Raw genomic sequence first — 10,000 nt, 5'->3', positions numbered from 1 at the left:
CTTATTATTCTGTTCCTCCTGCTGCTACTGCTGCTCCTGATCCTCCTCCTGATCCTCCTCCTCCTCCTCCTCCTTTTCCTTTTCCTTTTCCTTTTCCTTTTCCTTTTTCTTTTCCTTCTCCTTCTCCTTACTTTCCTTCTCTTTCTACTCCTTATTTTCCTTCTCCTTCTCCTTCTTCTTCTCCTTCTTCTCCTCCTTCTTCTCCTCCTTCTCCTTCTCCTTCTCCTTCTCCTTCTCCTTCTCCTTCTCCTTCTCCTTCTCCTTCTCCTTCTCCTTCTTCTCCTTCTCCTTCTCCTTCTCCTTCTCCTTCTCCTTCTCCTTCTCCTTCTCCTTCTCCTTCTCCTTCTCCTTCTCCTTCTCCTTCTCCTTCTCCTTCTCCTTCTCCTTCTCCTTCTCCTTCTCCTTCTCCTTCTCCTTATTTTCCTTCTTCTTCTCCTTCTTCTCCTTCTCCTTCTTCTCCTTCTCCTTCTCCTTCTCCTTCTCCTTCTCCTCCTTCTCCTCCTTCTCCTTCTCCTCCTTCTCCTTCTCCTTCTCCTTCTTCTCCTTCTCCTTCTTCTCCTTCTCCTTCTCCTTCTCCTTCTCCTTCTTCTCCTTCTTCTCCTTCTCCTTCTCCTTCTCCTTCTCCTTCTCCTTCTCCTTCTCCTTCTCCTTCTCCTTCTCCTTCTCCTTCTCCTTCTCCTTCTCCTTCTCCTTCTCCTTCTCCTTCTCCTTCTTCTCCTTCTTCTCCTTCTTCTCCTTCTCCTTCTTCTCCTTCTCCTTCTCCTTCTCCTTCTCCTTCTCTTTCTCCTTCTCCTTCTCCTTCTCCTTCTCCTTCTCCTTCTGCTGCTTCTCCTTCTCTTTCTCTTTCCCCTTCTCCTTCTCCTTCTTCTCCTCCTTCTCCTTCTCCTTCTGCTTCTGCTTCTTCTCCTTCTCTTTCTCTTTCTCCTTCTCCTTCTCCTCCTACTCCTTCTTCTCCTTCTCCTTCTCCTTCTCCTTATCCTTATCCTCCTCCTCCTCCTCCTCCTCCTCCTCCTCCTCCTCCTCCTCCTCCTCCTCCTCCTCCTCCTCCTCCTCCTCCTCCTCCTCCTCCTCTCCCTCCTGCTCCTCTTCCCCCTCCCCCTTCTCCTCCCCCTTCTCCTCCCCCTCCCCCTCCCCCTCCCCCTTCTTCTTCTTCCTCCTCCTCCTCTTCTTCTTCTTCCTCCTCCTCCCCTCCCCCTATTCCTCCTTCCCCCTCCCATCTTCCTCCTCCTCTTCCCCCTCCCACTCCTCCCCCTCCCAACCACCTTCCCTCCTCTCTCCTCCTCCTCGTCCTCCTCCTCCTCCTCCTCCTCCCACTCGCCTCCTTTTCCTCCCCATCTCCTCCTCCGTCTCCTCCCTGCTCCTCCTCTTCCTCTTCCTCCTCTTCTTCCTTTTGGTTTCACTTCCTCCTCCTACTACTCCTCCATGCTCCTCCTCCTCATCCTCTTACTTTCACTTCTTCCTCCTTTTCCTACTTCCTCCTCCCCCTCCTCTTCCTCCTCTTCCTCCTCCTCCTCCTCCTCCTCCTCCTCCTCCTCCTCCTCCTCCTCCTCCTCCTCCTCCTCCTCCTCCTCCATGCCCTCTTCCTCCTCCTCCTCCTCCACGCCCTTTTCCTCCTCCTCATCCTCCTCCACGCCCTCCCCTCTTCCTCCTCCTCCTCCTCCACGCCCTCCCCTCTTCCTCCTCATCCTCCTCCACGCCCTTTTCCTCCTCCTCCTCCTCCTCCTCCACGCCCTTTTCCTCCTCCTCCTCCTCCTCCTCCTCCATGCCCTTTTCCTCCTCCTCCTCCACGCCCTCTTCCTCCTTCCCTCCTCCCCACCTCCCCTCCTCCCCACCTCCCCTCCTCCCCTCCTCCATACCACCACCACCTCTTACCCCCCACTTTGTTTTTTTTAACTCCTCAAGGGCATAGAATTCGTAAACAAATGGGCGGAGTTAAAGAACCTGGAAGAGCGGAAGCAGGTCAGAGGAGGAGGGGGGGGGGGGGAAAGGAGGCGAAGCAAAGGGCCGAGGAATGTGGGATTGAGTGTGAGGGCGAGGAATGTAGGACACACGGAGGAGCAGGACGAGCGAGAGGTGGAGGTGGAGGTGGAGGTGGAGGTGGAGGTGGAGGTGGTGGTGGTGGTGGTGGTGGTGGTGGAGGTGGAGGTGGAGGTGGAGGTGGTGGTGGTGGTGGAGGTGGAGGTGGAGGTGGAGGTGGAGGTGGAGGTGGAGGTGGTGGAGGTGGAGGTGGAGGTGGAGGTGGAGGTGGAGGTGGAGGTGGTGGAGGTGGAGGTGGTGGTGGTGGTGGTGGTGGAGGTGGTGGTGGTGGAGGTGGTGGTGGAGGTGGTGGTGGTGGTGGAGGTGGAGGTGGAGGTGGAGGTGGAGGTGGAGGTGGAGGAGGAAGAATAATAATAGGAGGAGGAGAAGGAGAAGGAGAAGGAGAATAATAAGAATAGGAGAAGGATGAGACGGGGGTAGAAGAGGTAGGAGTGGAAGCGTGGAGGGTGGGTTGGGGGGGGTGGAAGGGGAAGGGGAGAATGTAATAGGGAGGGAGAAATGCAAGTGGACAAGAGTAAAATGTCAAAAGAAAATTCGTTCAGGGTATTTTATGAAATTCAATCTGGGCACTGGGGTTAGTTCTAAAAAAAATAAATAAAACGAAAAGAAAAGAAAGAAAAAAAAAGGAATGAATGAATGAATGAGAGAGCCTACGTGTGTGTGTGTTGGTGTGACTGACCTTGTGGAAAAATGTGGTCCCGAGCCTTGCTAATGAGTTTGGTCTTTACTGGTCCCTTATCTCTCCTCTGTGATGGGAAAGGTATGATGATCCTCTCTCTTGTAAAGGGCGTGCGGTTTGCGGTCAGGTGCGTGTCGCGGATTGATGGGGTGGGGAATGGGGGGAGGGGCATGTAATACGTAGCAGTAGCTGGGATGGGGAAGTGTCACCCTTATGGCAGTATAGTTATTGTATGGGGATCGTTGTGGAAGCTTTGGCATTAGTACTGATTCTAAGAAGAAACCGTGCAAGGTATTTATAATTATGTTACTGATGGTAATTGGATGATGATTATCAATGATGATAGAGATTGAAGCAATAGAACGAGAATAATGATGGTATTAGTGATGATGTTTATGGATGTTATTGTTTATTATTAATGTTGTTGGTAATATAATTATGGTCATTGATATTTACGAAACAATGACAGTAATGAGTAAAATGATAATTACCATCAATAATGACAATGATGACTAACCAGTAACATTAATGATAGCGATCAAAGCAGTAGGAATGCTAAAGTTATGGTTGCTCTCTGTTGATGTTATAATTAGGAAAGCTATATTTTACAAACCCTAAGGTAACAGGCATCAGGTGTGGCCAAATAATATGAAGAATATGGAAGGGGGGAATGAATGAAGGTTAAGCTCAGGTGGGTAATTTCATTGGCGCGGAGGTCAGGTGCGGGCGTGCGGGCGGCCGGACGCGCGGGTGGGCGGGTGGGCGTGAGGGATGTCTGGATGGATGGGATGGGGGGTGGCTGGGGAATGCCAGGAATGCTGCCGGGATGCGCAAGACGCGGGTCGGACGGGACGGCGCTCTCTCCCTCTCTAGCTCTCTCTTTCTCTCTCGTTCTCTCTCGTTCTCTCTCGTTCTCTCTTTTTCTTTCTCGCTCTTTCTCTCTCTTTCTCTATTGCTTTCTCGTTCTCTTTCTCTCTCTCTATTTCTCTTTCTATTTCTCTCTCTCTCTCTCTCTCTCTCTCTCTCTCTCTCTCTCTCTCTCTCTCTCTCTCTCTCTCTCTCTCTCTCTCTCTCTCTCTCTCTCTCTCTCTCTCTCTTCCTCTCTCTCTTCCTCTCTCTCTTCCTCTCTCATCCTTTCTCTCCTTCCCTCTCCCTCTCCCCCCTCTCCCTCTCCCCCCTCTCCCTCTCCCCTCTCTCCCTCTTCCCCCCTCTCCCTCTCCCACCCTCTCCCTCTCCCACCCTCTCCCTCTCCCACCCTCTCCCTCTCCCACCCTTTCCCTCTCCCCCTCTCCCTCTTCCCCCCTCTCCCTCTCTCCCCCTCTCCCTCTCCCCCCTTTCCCTCTCCCCCCTTTCCCTCTCCCCCCCCTCTCCCTCTTCCCCCCTCTCCGCTCCTGCACTTTCGTCATTTCTCTCCCTCTCTATCTCCCTATCTCTCTCTCCATTTTTCACATTACTCTTTGCCGTCTATCTATCTATCTATCTATTCATCTGTCAATGTATGCCTATCTATCCAGCTCTATATATTTGTATATATTTCACCTTTTTCTTTTTCTCTTTCTCTTTCTGTTCATATCTCTCCCCCCCCCCTCTCTCTCTCCTCCCCTCTCCCTCTCTCTCTCTCTCTCTCTCTCTCTCTCTCTCTCTCTCTCTCTCTCTCTCTCTCTCTCTCTCTCTCTCTCTCTCTCTCTCTCTCTCTCTCTCTTCCTCTTTCCTCTTTCTCCTCTCTCTCTCTCCTTTCTTTCTCTCTCTTTCTCTCTCTCTATCTTTCTCTCTCTCCTCTCTCTCTCTCTCTCGTGTCTTTCTCTCTCTCTCTCTCTCTCCCTCCCTCTTCCTCTCTCTCTCTCCCTCTCTCTCCTCTCTCTTTCTCTCTCTCTCTCTCTCTCCTCTCTCCTCTCTCTCTCTCTCCCTCTGTCTCTCTGTCTCTCTCTCTCCTTCTCTCTCTGTCTCTCTCGCTCGCTCTCTCCTCTCTCTCTCTCTCTCTCTCTCTCTCTCTCTCTCTCTCTCTCTCTCTCTCTCTCTCTCTCTCTCTCTCTCTCTCTCTCTCTCTCTCTCTCTCTCTCTCTCTCTCTCTCTCTCCCTCCCTCTCTTTTTCTCTCCCTCCCTCTCTTTTTCTCTCCCTCCCTCTCTTTTTCTCTCTCTCTCTCTCTTTTTCTCTCTCTCCCTCTTTCTTTCTCTCTCTCTCTCTCTCTTTCTTCCTCCCTCTTTCTTTCTCTCCCACCCTCCCTTCCTCTCTCTCCCTCCCACTCCTTTCTTTTTTCATCCCTGATAGTCTGATCACAAAATGAGTAAGAGCCATGTCTATGAACGAGACCATTTGATGGACGGGGTGTTGGGCTGCCGCTCTCAGGCCGTGAGGCAGCGGTAGAGCTGTCGCATGCGGCGAAGGTGCAGCGGGCATCCTAACGGGGCAGGGAGCTGGTGTCGGCAGGGGAGAAGAGAGTTGGCCTCATCGCGGCATAACGACGCGACAAGAACTAAGAAAGTGGTCGTGTTGGTGCACCTCTTATAAATGACGACCTTCAGCTTGCTTGGCCCGCTAAATTTCTCTTTATTCGTACTCCTTTTTTAACTCCACCTCCTTTCTCTCTCTCTCTCTCTCTCCTGCAGGTGAGTACTTCTCTTTGACCTCCTTTTCCGCATGCGAGACGAGCGAGGCGAGCCTCAGGAAGGCGAAGCAAAGTAGACCTTTTCCTTCATTGTTAGCGAGTTACCGAGGCTTGTACATGTAACGTCGTGTAGGTTGTAGCACGAATGAATTAGCAGCGGCTGTTGGTATGTCCGCGCGTGTGAGCGAGTGAGTGTGTCCGCGCTCGTGTGTGCGTGCGTGCGTACATCGGTTTGAGAGCAGCTAGAGTTGCCCCGGCGTGGCGGCGGTGTGGTGTTGGTGTGGAAGCAGTTGGTGATAGAGCCGGGTGTTCGCCGCCACCGTCGCGTCGCTCCTCTGTCCACCCGCTCCCCCCTCGGCCCTTGCCGCCCCCTCCCAGTGGGTGCCCTTGTCGCTTTGTCACCTCGTCCTCGTGGCTGCCCGAGCTGCCGGACGGAGCCGTTTCGTCCTACTGACTTCGCTGGCGTGCCCTTGTCTCCTCCGCCCTTAGGAACAGCGGAAAGGAGGATCTCGGGTGGCGTGGAATGTGCCCCCAAAGCGCACTGCATGAGACCTCGAGAGGAAAAAGAAAAGCAAGGAGCACTTAGTGACAGGCCGTGCAAAGGAGAGTCGCCAGGGTGCGTGTCCGTCTGTGTTTGTGCATACGCACACGTGTTTGTGTAAGCGTACCTGTATATGTTTGTGTGTTGGTAAACATGTGTGTTTAAGTCGTGGAGAGATCGTTGGAGCCAGTGTCAGGCGGAGACCATGGGAATACCTCTTCATGTAGTGTAGACGGTGGAGTGCGATGAAACGCTGGAAAATAACGGGTCTTCTGCTTCGCCGCTGCTTCGCCGGGGCGTCGGGACAGCTGGAACTCATGGCAGGAACTCTCGACACGGGAACGGCGTGGTTGGGGCGTCTCCCTTCCTCCTGCGGGACCGGAAATCTCTCATGTGTGAATCCGAAGGAGTCCGTTCAACGGGGTGATGTTTGGCTGAGTGAGTGAGTGAGCGAGCGAGCCAGTGAGAAAATCAGTGAGTGAAGCGTAGGTTGGGAGTGTGGATACGCAAATTAGAAGTGAGACTTTATGGGGAGAAGGTAAATGTGGGAAGAGAGAATATTTGAAAGATTTGAATGTACTAAAGAATCGGCTACCCAGAGAACGAATGGAAGTTTGAAAGTGAGAATAAGTGGATTGATGAATGCGAGAAGAGATGAAGAGAGGAATGAAGAAAAAGAAAAGGAAAGTGAAAGGGAGAGAACGTACGGAGTGACGGGAAACACGTTTGAACCACTGAACCTGGAACCCAAGGAAAGAAGGCGTCGAAAGTGAGAGGCAGAAAATACGAGCTTTTGGTTCAGCGTCCGGAAACAGCGGGGAAGACGAACACGTGGGAACTTACCCTACAGACGAAAACTCCCTGCGTGCGTGCGTACGTGCGTGTCTGCTTGCTTGCTTGCTTGCTCGCTTGCATGCTTGCTAGCAGGTGTGTATGCAAGTGTGTGGCTGAATGCGTGAATTGAGCGCGGAAGCGATTGGTGATGATCATGTAAATTCTGCGGTAAAAAATAATGATGGGGATGCGTTGAGAGAAGAGTGGCTTAGCCAGAGGGATGGAAGAAGAAGTGAGTGAGTGAGTGAGTGAGTGAGTGAGTGAGTGAGTGAGTGAGTGAGTGAGTGAGTGAGTGAGTGAGTGATTGTGATTCTCTATCTCTCTCTCTCTCTTTTATCTATCTATCTCTATCTATCTATCTCCTTTCCTCCTTCCTTCACTCCCTCCCTCCCTCCCTCCCTCCCTCCCTCCCTCCCTCCCTCCCTCCCTCCCTCTCTCTCTCTCTCTCTCCTCTCTCTCCTCTCTCCTCTCTCAGTCTCTCTCTCTCTCTCCTCTCTCTCCCCTCTCTCCTCTCCTTCTCTCCCTTTCTCTTTCTCTAAACTTCTCTCCTCTCTCTTCTCTCTCTCTCTCTTTCTCCTCTCTCTCTTTCTCTCTCTCTCTCTTCTCTCTTCTCTCTCTCTCTCTCTTTCTCTCTCTCTCTCTCTCTCTCTCTCTCTCTCTCTCTCTCTCTCTCTCTCTCTCTCTCTCTCTCTCTCTCTCTCTCTCTCTCTCTCTCTCTCTCTCTCTTTCTCTCTTTCTTTTGCTGCCTGTCGTGTCTGCCTCTCCCCTTTCTCATTTCCTACTGTTCAACCCTCAATCTTAATGAGAAGACAACACGTGCTAATTGTGCAAGTCACTCTCCGTATTAAGTGCCAGGCGACTGGCTTTATGTTCAGGCCTACCTCGATGGGTCCTGTTTTGGTTATTTTACTGTTTATCCGTTATTATATGATTGTGAGGTGATGTGGCTCTTGCGTTAGGTATGGTTATTGATATGCGGAAGTCACATGTTAAAGGGATAGTGTGTGTGGTAGAAAATAAAATTCATATAGAAAATTGATATCAGTTGAATATATATTCAGAGAGAAAGCGATGACAATTGAAGTTTATCAGGATAAAAAGATAAGAAGAACCTGAAATCATTGGTGTCCGTGAGTGTGCGTGCGGCGGTGCCCTTGTAGTGGCGATTCGTTGACCTTTCACCGTTTTAGACTAGGATAAGAATCCGTGTCGTTGACCAGACTGGCGCTGTGACACCGACTCTCCTTGAACGCGTCGCCAACAGGTGAGTCTTACGGGAAGGGGTGGCCGCCGGGTGAGGTCGTGTGCGTGCGTGTAGATGTGCCAGGATTGTATGTATGGAATTTGGGATAGAGTGTATATATATGTCTCTGTTTTATTTGTTTGCTTGTTTTCTTTAGGTCGTGTGGAGCTGGCCAAGGTTTTTTTTTTGGTAAAGAAGGGGGCAGAGGGATGGAGGTTAAGTGAGAAGGATAGAAAGAGAAAAGGGAGGCAGAAGTAAAGGGATAAGTAGAGACGATGGGAAGTTATGAGTAGGGAAGGAGCGAGAGAGGAAATGAGTCAGAGAGAAATAGAGAGAAAGGGAGGTAAAGGAGGGAAGAGGAAGGAATACTGAGGTAAGGAGGTAGCGAAAGGTAAACGTGGAAGGAGAGGGAAAGAAGCAAGAGGTTTAGGGAATTAAGGGATTAACAAGAAAATGAGAGGTAGGAAGAGAAATGGAAAAGGTGTAAAAGGAAATGAAATGAAAAGCGAAGGAAGATGCGCGTATGGTTGAAGGTCGCCGCTGGGCCTGCAACATTCAGGTCAGTGAGACAGAAGGACCAATCCTTGCCTAAGTCACAGAGTCAGGCGATATCATACCTCCCCCTAATTCCCCTTCCCCCTCTCCTCGCCTTCCACGCTCCAGCCACGTGCGGAATATTGCAAGAAGATTGACTTTGTTCACATAGCAGGGAATGCAGTCTCCTCTCCCCCCGTTCCCCTCCCCTCACCCCTCTCCTCGCCCCTCTCCCTTTTCCCACTCTTTTTGAAAATTGAATTCCTCGGCGGCAGAGCGCGACCATCGACGGCCGGGATTGTGTGAAGGAGGCGACATAGCGGCGGGCTGATCCCGGCCGACCTTGGGCCTTGCAGGGTGGGTGGTGAAGGAAGAAGGGCGTAGAGAGAGAGAGAGAGAGAGAGAGAGAGAGAGAGAGAGAGAGAGAGAGAGAGAGAGAGAGAGAGAGAGAGAGAGAGAGAGAGAGAGAGAATGTGAATGAGTGTCCGTTGGTTCTACGAGCGGAGATTTCAGGTAAACATTGGCAGTATAACGTGATAGAGAAGAGCAGTGCAAATTCCAAAAGGACTCGTCTTATAAACCAGTGAAGCAATATTGATTAACTCATAAATACCTGCTGCCATAAATATCTGCCGCCACTCCCTGAGGTTACAGAGACACCTTTTCGAGGTCGCAAAAACAGTGTGTGCTCCGGTTTCAAGCATGTATGAGGAGGGTGTCCGCCCGGCCGCGTCCGACTCCCAGGAAGACTTTCGGTTGTCGTGGCCGGTCGTGTCCTCAAGGCAGTAATGACCTATGTCTATGTCTATCTATGTCTTGTTCTACTCGTCCCTACTTTTGCAAATGTCCCAGACTTCCGCCATGGGAATGCCATAGAATTTTGATGATATTCCTCCTTTATGCTCTTGGTGTAGAAGTAACCGCTGTTTACGACAGCAGCCGCCGCGTCCTCTTCCCGCCGTTTCCCCAACGCTCCCCGCAGACATGGTGCGCTGGGTGGTTAGACTCTGCCACCACAGACGGCTTGCATAGATACTGTTCCCTCCCCTCCCTCTCCCCTCCACCCACGTCCAGCGCCCCATTCTCTCGCTGGGCTCTCCGCTACGCCCACGGAGACAAGGGCGGGAGGGACGCTGCACCCTGAGGAATGTCCTGCTTTTGGGCTTTGAGCGAAGCGGGTTCGGGTTCACGTGTTGTGTGGCTTCGTCGTGTGTTGTCATGGTTGCTGTTTGTGTGCACGTGTCCCGGAATCAGAGACAGCCCTTAGGATCCCCCTCTTCCCCCCCCCCTCCACCTTCCTCCCCTACCCCCGCCCTTGCTGCCCCCTCTGTCCCTCTGCTTCCACTGACCTCTGCTTGTGTTTATAGCTCCATCGATCTGAAGCTTCTTAGAACAGAAAAGTTATTAAGGTCGGTCGTAGCTGGTGGCTTACTACGTCATTCACCACGTCTCCCATTTTGGCCTCTTTTACTTTCTTCCCTCCTCTTCTACCTCCTCCTCTACCTCCTCCTCTTCTTCTCTCTTCT

At 51.6% G+C, this 10,000-nt stretch overlaps 1 protein-coding gene across 4 annotated transcripts in view; it reads left to right on the top strand.

Annotated features, from left to right (window-relative positions):
• The window catches only part of Ptpmeg2 (Protein tyrosine phosphatase Meg2), a 161,606-nt gene that overhangs the window by 37,320 nt on the left and 114,286 nt on the right, over nucleotides 1-10,000 (top strand). Inside the window, exons 1-2 of one of the 4 annotated variants that reach the window (XM_086540106.1) lie at nucleotides 5,623-5,699; nucleotides 7,759-7,961. The exons of 2 other annotated variants lie outside the window; for them this stretch is intronic. The gene's annotated coding sequence lies outside the window, so the exon portion shown is untranslated. Of the gene's footprint in view, nucleotides 1-5,622; nucleotides 5,939-7,758; nucleotides 7,962-10,000 lie in introns of those variants that run through there. One more of the 4 variants, XM_086540105.1, reaches the window with a different exon arrangement.

Source organism: Penaeus japonicus, unplaced genomic scaffold (assembly GCF_977035675.1).
Source record: "Penaeus japonicus unplaced genomic scaffold, GWHDUDI00000001_assembly GWHDUDI00000009, whole genome shotgun sequence".
NCBI classification, from domain to species: Eukaryota; Metazoa; Arthropoda; class Malacostraca; order Decapoda; family Penaeidae; genus Penaeus; species Penaeus japonicus.
Note: the sequence above shows the minus strand (reverse complement) of the source record. Positions and strands in the feature narration are given on the sequence as shown.